This window comes from Mesoplodon densirostris, chromosome 14 (genome assembly GCF_025265405.1).
Source record: "Mesoplodon densirostris isolate mMesDen1 chromosome 14, mMesDen1 primary haplotype, whole genome shotgun sequence".
In the NCBI taxonomy this organism is placed as follows: Eukaryota; Metazoa; Chordata; class Mammalia; order Artiodactyla; family Ziphiidae; genus Mesoplodon; species Mesoplodon densirostris.
Window position 1 is genome coordinate 9,434,642 of NC_082674.1, and position 16,759 is coordinate 9,451,400.

Below are 16,759 nucleotides of genomic sequence, written 5' to 3' on the forward strand. Positions count from 1 at the left end.
AATTATTTGGGGGGTACTTATTCATTTATTCCTTTGACCCAGTAATTTCACTCTGGGGCTTTCTTAAGAATGTTCTCAAAATTGTGAAAGTTGTAAGAATGCCCTCATAACTGAAGTGGTGCAGCATATTTTCATGCAGCACTTGAAAAAATAGATACAAACTATATCTGTGATAAATATGTTGTTATATAATGAGAAAATTTTAAAACTTTCTATTTTGGACTAGTTGGAGTCTTACAGAGAAGTTGCAAAGAGTGCAGAGAGCTACCACATACCTGCCAACCAACGTCCCAAATATTAACGTATTATGTAATGATGGTACAATTAACAAATTGTGATCAAATCCAGGAAGTTAACGTTTCCAAACTAGAGTTTAATTGAATTCCACTTGTTTTCCCAAGAATGAATGTATTCTGTTCCAGGATCCTATCCAGAATCCCACTTTGCATAAAGCTGTTATTTTTCCTTAATCTCTTCCAAGTAGAAGTTTCTCAGTCTTTCCTTGTCTTTTATGATAAGGAAAAATATTCATGGTGTAAGCTGGCTGAGGAAAGCAGGACACTGAAGGGTATACACACACACACACACACACGCAGATACACACACAGACTCACACACACAGATATACACACAGACACACACACAGGCACACACACATACACACAGACACATACACACACAGAGACAGAAACACATAGACACACATGCAGACACACAGACACACACACACACACCGACACACTACGATCTCACCTACACAGAGAGAGATAAGAGGGAAAATATATCAGGAAGAAATACTCAAAATATTAACAGTCCTTAGCTTATCTCTGAGTGAGGGTTTATAGGTAATTATTTCCCTGTTGCTTTTGCTTCCTCTATTTTTTAAAATATAGTTTCAAAAATGATATTTAAAACCAGAAGGGAAGAAACTCATAGAACATAAAACAAGAAGGCTAAGGCAAAGAATTTTATGATGTCAAAGGGTTTGTTCTCCCATTTAATGTAACTGAATGGTACGTCATTGTGTTTATAGGTATGAACAAAGTACCCAGACATGAGTGGTTCAGAGGTACAAGGTAGTGAGTCCCCTCATCTAGACTATCAGAAATACAAAAGCTCTCTGGAGAAGAGGAACATGGAGAGACTCCATCTGAACTGATCTTGATGGAAGGAGGAGCCATTGTCAAGGAATGGACCTCCCCTGCCCTGTCTGAAGCCCCCCTGGGGAATTTTGATGGGGATGTCACATGGACCTGGCAGAATAAAGACTGAAGAAGCATATTCACTGCAGTCACCTTCTGTTCAAAGGTTCTAGGAACAGAAGACAGATGTGCCTGATCACAGCTCACAAGGGCCATATCGGATACTGCACACTTGGCTGACTCTTCATCTTGGCTATTTTTGTCACCACTAGCTTGTCATCAAAGTGAATGACAGCAGAGTCCTGAAAAAGAAGAGTCCCTTGTCTTTGCAGGTAGAAAGGAAGAGGAGCTCTGATGAGAGGGGCCCACTCAACTCACAGCTTGGGAGAAGGGACCTTAGGAAAAGAGGCTGGGAAAGCAGTCTCTGGTGCCTGTGGCCATAGAACAAAGGACAGCGGAGGAGGTCTGCCTGGCTGGACCCCAGAGGAGACTGCATGGTGAACAGAAAGCACCTGCTCTTTTGAGTCTATAGAACTTGGATTTGGATTTTTTTTACCTACATGTAATAACATTTGTCATTTATTGAGCATCTACTATGTTCTTGACTTCAATGTGAAATCTGTAACTACATTGGGAAATAGGTAATACAAATTTTTTTTACCCACAAGGAATATGAGACTCTTACAGGGTCTGTAGCCTTGAATTTTGTAACCTGAGATTCCATTTCCTCCTCTGTATGATGAGAATAACAATCCCTGTCCCCCAAAGCTGTTGGGATTGAATGAACCACATAGAAAAAATAGTGAACACATTTCCAAAAAGCCAGTAGGTTCTTTGCTGCCCAGATCCTTTGGTGATGCTGTGTCTGGGACATTTAGCCTGAAGTGTGATCTGGTTTAAATTTTTTTAATTTAAGCCCAGAAACCCAAGAACCTGCCAGGGACAGAAACTCCTTTTGGAATCTTCCTGAAATGCAAACAGTTTAAAGGTCACTGAAAACTTCTTCCAGTATATATTTATATTTGTCTTGTAAACTCTTGAGGAGAATTTTCCAGCAGACGGTGGTGTCTCAGGAGACTTCTTGCTGAGACTCCTGTAACTCATTTTTTGTTTTTTTTGGCTTCTGCTTCTTGAAAGGAAAAGGGAACTCAGTGAAAAATGTTAAACAAGGCCAAAGATATAAATGAGTATAAAAATCACTAAATAAAATGTTTGAAAGCATAGCTGCAGGGGGATTTCTCAGTCATTGGTGCCAAGCAGAAGACTAGCTTTAGTACCCATGAATGTTCTCCCTCCAGACTTCCGAGAACTCCAGGCATCTAGAATGTTTCCCTACAGACATGTGGTTGGGGGGTAAAAAGTGGGTTAATCATGTGATCTCCATCAAAATGCTTTAGCAGGTTAATGTGGGGTGTCTACAGACATCTGTACCACTTCATCCTTCTGTAGAGATAATATAAAAATGCACAGGTTGAAACTCAGAGAGTGATGGAGATTCATCTCTTACCAGTTGTATGCTTCCTTATTTATTTATTTAATTTTACTTAGAGTAAAATTAAATTAAAAACATTTTTTGGGCTCAGTATTCTATGAGTTTAACACTAAGATATTGATTCATGTAACCATCACCACAATCAGAATATAGAACATTTCCATCACTCCAACCTATTTCTTCATGTTATTCCTTTGAGGTCATACCCTCCCCTACTCTTAAACCCTGGCAACTACTGATCTGCTCTCCATCATTTCAAATTTGTCTTTTTGAGAAAGTCATATAAATGGAATCATACAATATATGACCTTTAGAGATTAACTTCTTTCGTGCAGCATAATGCCTTCGAGATTCATCCAAGTTGTCCATATCAATAGTGTATTCCTTCTTAATTGCTATAATCCCCCTGTTATGGACTGAATATTTGTGTCCCTCCCCAAAATCATGTGTAGAAGTCCCAACCCCCAGTGTGAATCTACTTGGAGACAGAGCCAGTAAGGAGGCACTAAAAGTTAAATGAGGTTATCAGGATGGGGTCTTCAGGGCCGGTGACCTTATAAGATGAGGATACATGGATTGCCCATGCTCCAAATAAAGGCCTTGTGAAGACACATCCAGAAGGCAACCATCTGCAATCCAGGAAGAGAGCTCTCACCCAGAGCTGCATTGGTCAGCACCTTGATCTTGGACTTCCCAGCCTCTAGAACTGTGAGAAATACATATCTTTTCTGTCACCCCATCTGTGCTATTTTATTATGGTAGCTGGAATAAACTAATGCATCCTTCAACTTCATTCTTTTTCAAAATGGTTTTGATTAGTTTCTTTGCATTGCCATATGAATTTAGAATTTTGTTGGGATTTTGATTCTGATTGGTATTGCATTCAGTCTAGATTATTAGTTTTAGGAAAATCGACATTTTTACTATGTTGAGAATTGCTATCTGTGAACATTGTATGTCTCTCCAATTGCTTAGGTTTTCTTTGATTTTTTTAATCAGCATTTTGAGGTATGTAGAAGAATACAGATCCTTACAAATATTGCTAAATTTATATGTAAGTATTTTATTTGTTAATGCTATGATAATTGGTGTCAATGTTTTAATTTTGATTCCCCAATGTTTATTGCTAGTGTGGAGAAATATTTTTTCCCTGTGTGACAGTCATGCATTCTGGGAACTTATCTAACCTACTTATTAGTTGTAGGAGTTTTCCTATAAATTTTCTGCAGATTCTATGAAATTTTCTATGTAGACAGTTGTGTATTCTGAGAATAGGAACAGTTTTATTTCTTCCTTTCTAATCTCTATATCTTTTACTTCTTTTTTTGGCCTTAGGGTACTGAATATGTCCTTCAGGATAATTGAATATGAATGGTGAGAGTGGATTCTTCCCTATCATAGGGATAAAGCATTTAGATTTTCACCACTAAGTATGATGTTAGCTGTAGGTTATTTTAGATGCCTTTATCAGATTTAGGAAGTTTCCTTCTAGTTTGCTAAGAGTTTTTACATGAATGGGTGCTGAATTTTCTCCAGTTATTTTTCTGCATCAAATAATATGACTGTGTGATTTTCTTCCTTATGTTGATAATTTTCAAAAGTAACCCAGCCTTAAATTCCAAGGATAAACCTTAATTGGTTGTGGCATATGACATATATATATACATGTATATATATACATATATATATATATGTAGTTGAACTTGTTTTACTAAGTTTGTTAATGATTTTTCTGCATTCTTATTCTTGAGCAATATTGGTTTGTAGTTTTCTAGTATTGCCATTTATAGTTTTTATATCAAGGCAATGTTGATCTCATTAATTGAGAAGTGTTCCTTTTCTGTTTACTGAAAGAGACTGTAGAATTGCTGTTATTTTTTCTTTATTTTATTATTATTAGCCTTTTTTACATCTTGTGCTAACATTTATTTTCTATTATTTATTTTTCAGCTTTATTGAAGTATGACTGACAGAATTTTATAAATTTAGGTTGTACAAGATGATTCTAACTATACAATGTGATAATTTAATATACATATACATTGGAGATTATTATTTATTTATTTATTTTTAGTAAAAGCTGTATATGTTCAAGGTGTACTACTTAATGTTTTGATATACATGTATTACTAAAATGACCACTACAGTTAAGCTAATCATCATATCCATCTTCTTTCATAGTTACCATGTACGTGTGTGTGTGTGTGTGTGTGTGTGCGTGTGTGTGTCTGGTGAGAGTACCTGAAATCTGTTCTCTTAGCAAGTTTCCAGTATATAATACAATATTATTAACTATAGTCATTATTATAGTCATTTTGTCTTCAAATGTTTGGTAGAATTCAGGTGTTATGGATTGAGTAATTAATAATTGTTAATAGTGTTGTATAACTAACATTATCTCTCACAGGAGAGCAAAGGGCACTTCACATATCAAGACTCATTATGTTGACTGAATAAATGAATGAACAAATATGTCAATAGCTCAAATCTTCTCCCAGCAATTGCCAAATGCCATTTCCTTCTGATCTGTTGAGAGTCTGTCAGACTTGTTAGTATTAAGATAATACCTACCTTAGGTCTGAATCTCTAAAATATGCCTCATGGTTTATGGACCACTTACAGGTAATGTAACCATTATTATTGGGTTGTAGTCTACCATCTTGTCATTTGCTTTCTGTTTTTTCCTTTGGCTTATCTCCTTCCTGTCTTCTTTTGTCTTTGTCCAGTATTTCTTAGTGTTACACTTTGGCTTTTCGGTATGTATTTTTTAAAATTATTTTGTTATTTGTTTCCCAGTAGTTGTTCTGAGTCCAGCAATATGTATCCTTAAACTTACTGTAGTTACAGTCAATACTGTACTTCTATCTACCCTAAACTTGGTACCTGACTCTTCCAACTCCCAAGGTTTTGATGCACACTTTACATTTCCCACAAGTATAACATTGAAAAGTATGGTACCACTTAGCACACTCCCTTGATTATTGTCATATCACTGGTTTTCAGAGGTTGACTAAAATGTGCATAAGTTTAGTTCTTTTTTTAACATTTATTCTGCTTGAGGTTTATTGAAATTATTGAATCTCTGTAGCAGTGTTGTTTATTTTATTTTGTTTTGTTTTTATTTTCATCAAATTTAGGAATTTTCTGTCATTATTTCTTTATATATGTTTTCTTCCCCAATCTTTCACTTTGTCCTTTGGGTACTCCAAGTATACATATGTTAGGTGTTTTTATATTATCCCAGGGGTCCTTGAGGACTTTCTAATTTCATTCATTTTCACCCTCTCTCTGTCCTTCAAATTTCATCATCTCTTTTGATCAATCTTCAAATTATCTGGCCCTTACTTCTGCTCACCCATGTGCTGTTAGACCTATAACTGAATTATTTGTTTCAATTTTTGTATTTTTCACTTTTAGTATTTCCATTTTGTTCTTTTATAATAGTTTCCATATGTCTTCCAAGTTTTCTTATCTGCTATTCATTAAGGCCCTTTGCTTCATTCTTTGAATATATTTTTTATTTAGTTCATTAAACATATTTATAATTGCTGCTTATATGTGTTAAGTTCAACATCTGAGACATCTTGGATTTGACTTATATAGACTGCTTTTTATTTCTTAACTGTGAATTACATTTTTTGTTTCTTTGTATGCCTAGTGATTTTTGATTGACTAGTGGAAATGATGAATAACAGCTTGTAAAAACTGTAGATTCAATTATCCATCCCTGAAATGTTTCTTCTTATTTTAGAATGAAGTTAAATTGCTGGATAATCATCTCAAATATGTGTACTCCTGTTCTTACACTTTATTAGTGAATATCTGTGCTAAGAACAAGGTATATCCAAGCCCATTTTGCTTGACAGGACTTAACCTCTTAATTCTGTCTTACCTAGATATCCTTTTGGGACATTGTTTTGGGCTTTTTTAAGGGTGAGTCTTGAGTAAATCTTACTCCAGGTCATGATCCTTCCTCTTAAGACCCTTTACACGTTCAGTAACTTTTTATTTATTAGGTGATTCAAGTAATGCCTTTAGTTGGATTCTCAATTGTATGTGTTCTCCACTTTATGAAGCAAAGGATTCTTTCTCAAATAAAGGCTTTCTATTTGCCTTCCAAAGGATGTCTCCCCTCTCCCCTTCTTCTGATCTGGCATTTAAAACTCAGATGCCAGCTTTTCCATAAGTTGGAAAGGGAATATTTGCAAAAATATTAATAGGCTTCTGAAACATTTCTTTGCAAAACAATATCTGGGAAAAAACTTTTAAATGTTTTTATATGTTTATATTTATTTGGAATTTGGGTAACTATTTTTAGAATTCAATCTTTTTTGGTCTTTTAAAAATAAGATATATCATACATTCAAAATAATATATCTTGCATGCATGTTCAGTTAAAAATGATAAAATGAGCACTCATGCTCTCACCATTGGGCATTAAAAATATTGTCATAATCCTGAAGTCCTCTATTTATCCCTCTGCAACTGCATCTCATTCCCTTCCACTAAGAGTTAAACACTAAACTGATCATTTTGTAAAATCATTCCATTTTTTTAAATAGTTATGTCATATAATATTTTATTTCTAAGTAATATATTGTTTGGTTTTGCCTATACTTGACCTTCACATAATGGAACTTATTGTATATATCCTTCTTTTTGTCCCTGAATTTTTAACTTATGAGATTTCTCTATTTTTTTTCTTTTTTTTTAAATTTTTATTGGAGTAGAGCAGATTTACAATGTTATGTTAGTTTCCAGTGTACAGCAAAGTGAATCAGTTATACATATATATACATATATATTCACTCTATTTTAGAGTATTTTCCCATATAGGTCATTACAGAGTGTTGAGTAGAGTTCCCTGTGCTATACAGTAGGTCCTTATTAATTATCTATTTTATATATAGTAGTGTGTATATGTCAGTCCCCATCTCCCAATTTATCCCTCCCCCCCCTTACCCCCTGATAGCCGTAAACTTGTTTTCTACATCTGTAACTCCATTTCTGTTTTGTAGATAAGTTCATTTGTACCTTTTATTTAGACTCCACTATAAGCAATATCATATGTTATTTGTCTTTCTCTGTGTGACTTACTTCACTCAGCAATCTCTAGGTCCATCCATGTTGCTGCAAATGGCATTATTTTATTCCTTTTTATGGCTGAGTAATATTCCGTTGTATATATGTATCACATCTTCTTTATCCATTCCTCTATTGATGGACATGTAGGTTGTATCCATGTCCTGACTGCTGTAAATTTATCTATTTTAATGTATATAGTTAGGCACTCACCTATTTTCACTGATATACAATATTTGATCATATAAAAATACTATTCTTTATTCATTCTACTATTGATGGAAATCTGTGTCTTTTTGGGATTTTCTGCTCTTATGTAAAATGCATTTTCTGAATTGATAATATTTTATTTCTACTTTAATATGAAATATTGTTGATTATATTAATGGATTTTTTAAATGTTAAAACACTTTTACATTCTTGAGATATAACCAAGTTGTTTATTGTAAATTACTTATTATGTAAGCATTTCTGAATTCAGTGACAATATACATTTTAGAATTTCTGCCTCTTGGTCCATGAGTACAATTGCCTTGCAATGTTTCTTTTTTGAAGTATTCTCTGATTTTGATATTATGGTAGACAAAATTCTATAAATGTCCCTAAAATACCATTTCCTAATCCCTGGAACCTGTGAGTATGAGATATCACTATGATTATTTCATGTTTTATGTCATACTAATTTTAAAATAAGATTATCCAGGTGGTTCTAATCTAATTGTATGAGCCCTTTTAAAAGCAGAGAGTTTTCTCTAGCTGGATGAAGAATAAGTCAGAGAGATTGGAAGCATGAAGGACATTTGACTCATCATTTTTGCTCAAAGATGGAAGGGAACATGTGAAAAAGAATACAGGTGGCCTCAAGGACCTGAGAGAAAGACACTCTCAGACAACCACCAGCAAGGGAAATTGGGACCTCATTCTACAACCTGTAGAAATTGAATTCTGTCAACCACCTGAATGATCTTAATAGTGGATTTTTCTTAGAGCCTCCAGATGAGGATGCAAACCAGCCAACATCTTGATTCCAGCATTGTGATATGCTGAACATAAAACACAGCAGAGCCTGTGTGGACTAAGACTTACACAACGGTGAATGAATAAATTGATTTTTTTAAACAATTAAGTTGGTGATAATTTGTTATGTAGCAATAGAAAACAAATAAAAGTATCAAGGGTACAATAATCTCATTAAATGAGTTGTGAGGGCTTTGAATTTCAATTCTCCAGAAGAATTTGGAATTTGCCGTCACTTCAATGTTTACTAAAATTTGCCAGAGTCCATGCCTTTTAACTAGAGACTATAGCCCATTTACTATATATCTATCAAATTAATTATAAGTTTGATTTTGTTTCTACCATTTTATATTGTGACTTCTATTTGTCTCTCTTTAACTCAATATCTTTTTTCTCTCTCTCTTTTTTTAACTTCTTTTGAATTGATTAAGGTTTTAAAATATTCCCTTCATTTTATCTGTTTCCTTTGACTAACTTTGAAGTTATATACTGTATCCCTTCTTTTGCCATTATCCTAGAAATTTGAGTTTTTTTTTTTTTTTTTTTTTTTTTGCGGTATGCGGGCCTCTCACTGTTGTGGCCTCCCCCGTCGCGGAGCACAGGCTCCGGACGCACAGGCTCCGGACGCGCAGGCTCAGCGGCCATGGCTCACGGGCCCAGCCGCTCCGCGGCATATGGGATCCTCCCAGACCGGGGCACGAACCCGTATCCCCTGCATCGGCAGGTGGACTCTCAACCACTTGCGCCACCAGGGAGGCCCTGAGTTTTATATTTAATTTCAAAATATCCAAATGTAATCAATATTCACTATTCCTAAAATACAAGGATTTTAGACCATGTGGCAGAAACAGCACTCCCCAAACATTCTAATTCTCACCCTTATATTCCCAAGCCTCCTTTGCAGACATTTGGAGGTCAAGTGACTACTTTTGGCCAATAGACAAAGGACAGAAGAGATATATGTCACCTTAGTGGTTAGACAGTTTAAAACCCTCTTCTTCTGACCCAGGACCTTGGCTTGGAAGCTACTTCAAGGCTTTCCAGGTCTTTGCAGACCACACTGGTGTGAATTTTATGCAGACTGACTGATTCCAAGCCCTTGTGAGTCTTAGCATGTAGTTTAGGAAATGCATGGGGATATTTTTTCCACCCAGGGCTGAGGAGGGACCTGGTGATTATCCCTAAGTTTCTCTCTATTGGGGTGGGAGTAGTTACTACTTCATCCCTTAAGAGTATTAGCTTTGGGGGGTTTCTGTTTTTGTCCAGGCTCAGGATTTGTTCTCTTGTCTTTGTGCACATTTGTGGCCATTAAAACCCAAGCACTAAACTACCAGGTCTTGGGAAATACTGCCAGGGTAAATTCCAGCTTTAAAGAGTTCCAGAAAGTAACCAGAAAGATTACTTTCTGGTTTTGAGCTTCTTCTAATCTCTGGACTTTGAGCATTTCTCCTTTTTCTTACCAGCTCAGCCATCTATTTGAGAATTTTTTTCATAATATTTTCACCTGAAATTTATTTATTTTATACAAAAAGGAGTCTTCTAGAGATATTGACTACCCTATTGCCCAATATGCGGCAGGCATCAAGAATCTCTATTTTTTTTTTTGCCTAATTGCAAACAACAGAAGGTAATTAATGTCTTCTAAAACATATTTTTAAAAGCAAAAGAAGTACCAAGAATAGTCATTTACTGGAAGAGAAGTGATGAAGTTTATGGCATTGAGTGTGTGAACGCCTATGTTTGTAATATATATAGTGAAATATATTTATAAAAAAATTAACTCAATCCAAAAACCATTTAAGGCCATTGCTATGCTCATGATATTGGGTTGAAAGGTAACAAATTACTTGCAATTCCCCACTGCTTTTTGGCCTCATGTTTCTGTACATCTATTCCTTTGGCTTATAATCTCTTCCTTTGCTATTATTATCTCTTTAATTATGCAATGAATATCTAGTGTGTACCACCCAGTGGCTGATAGTTTGTACCACCAGGGATAACTGCTGAATAAGCAAGAGATTACTGGGGTCATCACAATTAAAATAATAGTATGTGACATGTGCCAGGCATGGTAGTCATGATTTTCAGTTATTTTCTTTAATTCTTCTCAAAACAAAATCCATTAGGTAGACATAGTTACTATTGCTTTAACTAGAGGAAACGAAGTTTTCAAGAGGTTAAACAACTTGCCCAATGCCACAAAGTTAGTAAGTATCAATGATGGGATTTGAGGTTGTGTGTCTTGAAACCAATGCCTATAACTCTCAGCTGTGGGACTGCCTCTCTCAGCCCCATTCCAGGGATTGGAGAGCATCACTCTACTATGACCCAAGCAAGCCTGCCCCACCAGAAGCTGAGGCTTTCAGGATAATGCCAGAGGATAAAAACATGATGAAACACTATTGGGAATATTTTTTATAGAATATTAGAAAATATATTTTTCTTTTCTTGAAGCTCTTAGCTTCCCAATATTTACTGTCAATTAACATTGATTGGCTCCCAAATGGGAACAGAAGCAGATAACCATGATATGGTTGGAGCTTATCTTGTAGGCTCCAACCTTTGTGATTTGGGGCTAGTCACAGTGACAGAAGCTATTCCTAGGCAGACAACCTGGGTTAAAAATCCAGCCCTCACAGTGGTTTGTGGGATCCAGGGCAAATCCTACTATCTTTCTCTATTCACATCTATGAAATAAAAGGCTGATCTTTATGTATGGGGCAGTTAAGGTAATAAAGGAGAATTGTACAACACTTAGGAGAGTGCCTGGCACATAGTAGATCTTCTTAATTGGTTGCTTTTTTATTATTAGTTCCTGATTTTTGTATTCATCAAGCCTTTAGTGGAGGAATGGGATAATATTTGTGTTTAAAATCAAATTTAAAAAAAGGTAAAAGTGATTATTTGCTTATTCGATATTCATTTATCCAATTTTCATCCAGAACTAACTACATACAAGTATAGAATTATTTGAGTTATGACACTGGCTTTTAAGTAAAGAAAACATGAGATAAAGAAGCTTAACTTTGGATATTTACTCTGAAAAATGGGGAGAAAGATTTGAATACCATTTCACCCTACCCTGAGGGAGGGGCTGAGCGGCCTTGTAGGCTGATTAGATACGAATTCTCAAGGAGCAGGGTGTCAGGCTGGCTGGACATTTCTGAGCTAGGCCAACCTGGAAAATAAGGAGACCTTAACCTTGAAAGAGAGGAGGTGTAGGAGAAACAATGATTTCTTTTTCCCCTGGAAGAAGCTGATGAGTTCAGATTTAGACCTGAAGACTGTGAAAAATCGAGGCATCTCTCAACATAATTTGCCGTTGCAAAATTAAATTGTAAGTGAATACATGAAGTACATTATGTCTTTATAAGAAGAAACTAAACTAGATTTATTAATTGTCCAATCTAAACTTCCAACAGCCAAAAAAGACTAATAAATTGATGGCATAATTAATTGTATTTCCTTGTATGGGAGGCAGTGCACAGAGCAAAAAGAAAAGAAAAAGATGACAAATTTATCCTCTCACACTGACTTGCTATGTGAGCTTAGTATTGAGATCATTTGCCCTTGCTATCCCATTTTCCTTTAATACTAAAATGTGGATGATAATACTTACAAGAATATGTTGCGGGTTGAACTAAAATGCAAGTTAAAAACATCTGATGTAGTGCCTGGTGCTGGTCTCCATAAATGACAACCATGGTTATGTTTCTGTATATACAGTTATCTACCTGCCAATCTACTTAATCTATTAGTCTTACTTTATGTACAGTACAGAGAATGTAAATTCGGTGTGGGCAGCAATTGTGGTGGCTTCCTTCAAAACTGCATTCCCACCATACAGCACCTGACAGAGGAGGCTCTCAATAAGTATGAATGTTGATAATAAAGCCCAAGGGTTGGGGGCGATGGAGAATGGAGTAGCAATTAGTTCAGGGTCGGATGTTGATCCACGGGGGTTTTTCACAGTGACTCTCAAACCCCGAGTGGGGACCCTAGGAGAGGAAGGCACTCTGCTTCTGCACATGCGCCCAAAGTAGCCCATGGCTTTGGCTGCTGCTACAACCCGCCTTCCTGAAAGCATAAAGGGAGTCACCTGTCATGAAGCTGACATGATAAAAAGCAACATGAACAGACAGAAAGAAATGAGGTCCTTGGCAACCCCATGGAGCCACTAGATCAGCCTTCTCCAGAAGCCCTACTTACTTCTATCTTTTTAGGCCCCATTAACTCCCATAACAGCTGGAGCTGAATTTTCTGTTATTTCCAGCCAAATACACCCTAGATGATATCTCTATTGACCTGGAATTTTCTCACCTTTTAAAATGGGAAGAATGATATTTACTATAACATAGATTATATGTTCATTTGTATCAATCCACTACTGCCCCATTAACGTTGTTTTAAAAACCACCCCTAAATCTCAGTCATTTATCAGTAAACTTCTGTTCTTGTGCTCGTAAGTCTGCAGGTCATTATCAGCTTAGGTGATTTAGGATGGGCTTAGTGGGGTATAAGGCTGCCCTAGAGTGTATGGACAGCAGACAAATATTTTGTGCAGGGCCCTGAGTAGATAAACACTTGGAGTCACTGTAAGTCAGCGTGTGAGTACCATTCTGGCAGCCCAGTCACATATTCCATGAAAGAAATATGGCACTTCCCTGAGAGCTTGCCTGTGCTCAGGGGCAGAACTGACTGGACAGGTCTTCTTCCGAACACGGTTGCCTGGGTTTGCTTCTAGGCTGTGGGATGGAAGCCTTCTAGTATTGGTTCATTTTGGTCCCAGACTAAACAAGGAGTTCAGTCTAGAAAAGGAGTCAGTCACATGAATATACAATTACAATAAAATGAATCTGTGCTAATAATCATTTACTGAGCATGTAGCATAGCCAGAATCTTGCCTTAATTTCTTTAATCTACTCAAAAGTTCTATGAGGCATAATTTACCCAAGGCTGACACAGCTAGTTAGTGGCACAAGATTCAAAACCAGAAACCTCCCTCTAGAATCTTCAACCACAATTGCCATGGTGTGTGTATAATGAAAAGAGCACCAAGCAAACATTTGGATGGGAAAGTAAATTGTCAACTATAAAAAGCGCCATATAGAAGCCAATTGTTATTTGTATTGTCTTTCATCTATTCCCTCAAATAGATTAGTAGAATGTCAAAGTTGGAAAATGTCTTAGAGAGAGTCTGGTCCACTCATCAGACACTTTGTGAATAAGGAAACTGAGGTCCAGGGAGGAGGAGAGACTGCCCTGGTCACGCAGCTGGTTAATGTTCTCATCTCCAAGCCCAGGGCTCCAGTAGCTGTAACAAATACATTTCTAGAAGATGTCATACCACTTGCACTGAGAGTTCGGGTTGATGCTACGGAAAGAGATGCAGTCCAGCTCCCCAGTAATGTGGCCCTGGGCATACAGGACAAATGTGCATTTGTCGGCCTTCGGCGATCTAGAACCATACTGTAGACATAAGACCACTGGCTCTCCAGGCTTCAGTACTCTGCCGACCAGCCATGCAGCTCCGAGTTAGTATCACGGGAGTGGGGCTGAAAAGTATTAGGTAATAGAAGCTGGGCCATCTCACCGCTCAGTCCATACTAATAATGGCTTTTGGAGATATTTTTTGCACGCTCAAAGATTGCTAGAGTGCAATGGTTTGCAAATGTTTTGATATCAGAATGCTTTTGCACTCTTTAAAATTATTAAGAATCTCAAAGGCCTTCTGTTTGTATGAGTTATGTCTATTAATACCTATATTAGAAATTAAAACTGAGAAAGTTAAAAAATGTGTATAATTCATGCAAATATAACTATAAGTCAATTACTTGACATATTTTAATAAAATAACTATTTTTAAAATAAAATACTTAGTAGAGAGAAATTGTTTTACACTTTTTGTAAATCTCTTTAATGTCTGGATTCTCATATCTGCTTTTGCCTTCAATCTGATGGGTTGTATTGTTTTGACTGCGGTACATGAAGTAACAAAAGACCACTTACGTGGTTTCAGATTCTGCATTACAACAACTGCTTAAGAAACTACAACGTGTCAAGTTTTAGTATAGTATCAAGGGTGTGTTTGGGAAAGAGTGAGAAGGTCCAAGGTCATTGTTGTTTCTTCTCTGCCATCAATAAGGTTAATAGAGGCTATGTGCGTTACAGGGTTTCCCCGGACCTCTGGACAGTTGTACAGGCCACAGGTGATGTCAGAACTAAGATGTCTCAGACACAACGAGACAACCTCCATCGACCTTGACAAAGAACTATCAGGACAGCTGTCTATGTCCCTTCTCAGAATCTCCCCTGCCCTGTGCAGAGCAGCAGTCCCTATTCAGTGCTGGGGGTGGGCGGGAAGGAATGACTGGCTGGTGAGCAAGGGGCAAAGGCAGGTCACAGAGCCCTGCAGTGAATGACCACGTAAGGTTTGAGGGTATAATCCTAACTCAACTCACACACAAGAGTGTCCTCAGAGTTTCTTAGCCCACAGTTCACAGATGGTTTGCAAAAGAAGTCTGTGAATACTCTGAAATTTTATGCAAAATTTTCCTTGTACACAGGTGCAATTTTAGGAGGAAGCTGGGCTTTATTTCCCAAGTTTTAAAAAAGATCCCCATAACCCCAAATACTTGAGATGCATTGAGAGGGAGGTAGGAGATTCAGAAATAAATAAAACCTTAATCTGTAGAACCATTTTCCCCAGTTGGCAAAACAAAGTGTAGATCTGAAAAGCAATTAGACTTAATTTCACTTCCTAGACCCAAGTTAACTCTGTTACTCATTAACTGTGTGACTTCAACCAATTACTCAACCTCTCTGTTTCCTGTTCTGTAATCACACCTACTTAGATGTTTGAGAGGGAGGGAGGAGGGTGAGGTTTGAAATAAAATAATCTAAACAAATGTCTAGCGCATAGCAGGCAATCCAATAGCACAATGAATTACTTTTACTATTATTATTACTGATACGCTGGGGGTGCCCAGAGAACAGAGAGATTTTTTGGCTGAGTTTTTTTGGCGACAGTACTTAGAGAAAAATACACTGTCTGGCTAGAGGCCTCTGTCTCTGTGTGTTCTGGCAGTGTTGTTCTTGGCTGTTCCTGGCTGGTGTCTGTCTTTACCTTGAACTGCCCTAAGATTAGAATTTCTTGTAAACAGTGACTTAATTATTCATCTGCATCCTTTTGCAATGCTGGGCTGCTTCCCCCATGAACAGGGAGTTGCCTGCCTCTCCTGCGGTTGCCAGGGGGACTGGAATTAACTTGTGTGATCGCCCTTCTTAAAGGGAACTACCGGCAGCCCCCTTGGGGTGAGTGCAGAAAAGCCCACGGATTCCAGGTCACACCACTCAGCACACCCACCTTCTCCCAGGGGCCTCGTGCAGGGACCTGCGTGAGCTCCAAGTGGGCTTTTTGGGCAAAGCTGAGTGGTCAGAAGGAAGTATGTTGGAGGAAGCAGCAGAGGAGGGGGTCACCAGGAAGAGTGTTAGCCAGCAGACCAAGGGGCTAGCCGCAAATAAAAGGGAATTCCAGTCTGACTCATCATGGGTCAGGGTAGATTCTTCTGCTAATTAACTTCTGTGGCCAAGCTCTGAACTAAGGAGAGCGCTGCACCTAGAGGTTCCTGTTCACCCTCAAACGTCCTCTCCTTCTGGAAGGCTTACCTGTCTCCCCAGGCAGAGGTAGCTGTTTCTTCCTCCGTAGATTGATGTAAAAATGTACCCCCAGTACTGACACTTCCCAGGGCAGCCTATTCAGTGTTTCTCTTCCATTAGACCCAGGCCCTGTGCCTTCCAGATTCCTCATCTTCAAAGCCTGGCATCCGTCTGATGGTAATGGGAGAGACCAAGGCAGACAAGAGGGGAGGAGGGGAGGGAGGGAGGGAGGGAGGGAGGGAGGGAGAGAGGGAATCTGTGCCAGTTCTAGAATGAGAAAGACATGTATTCTCTTCCAGCTCCACTATGTACTTGACGTAGAACCTGAAGCAAACGGTGAACTTTCTCCAGGATATAGCTTCCCTAT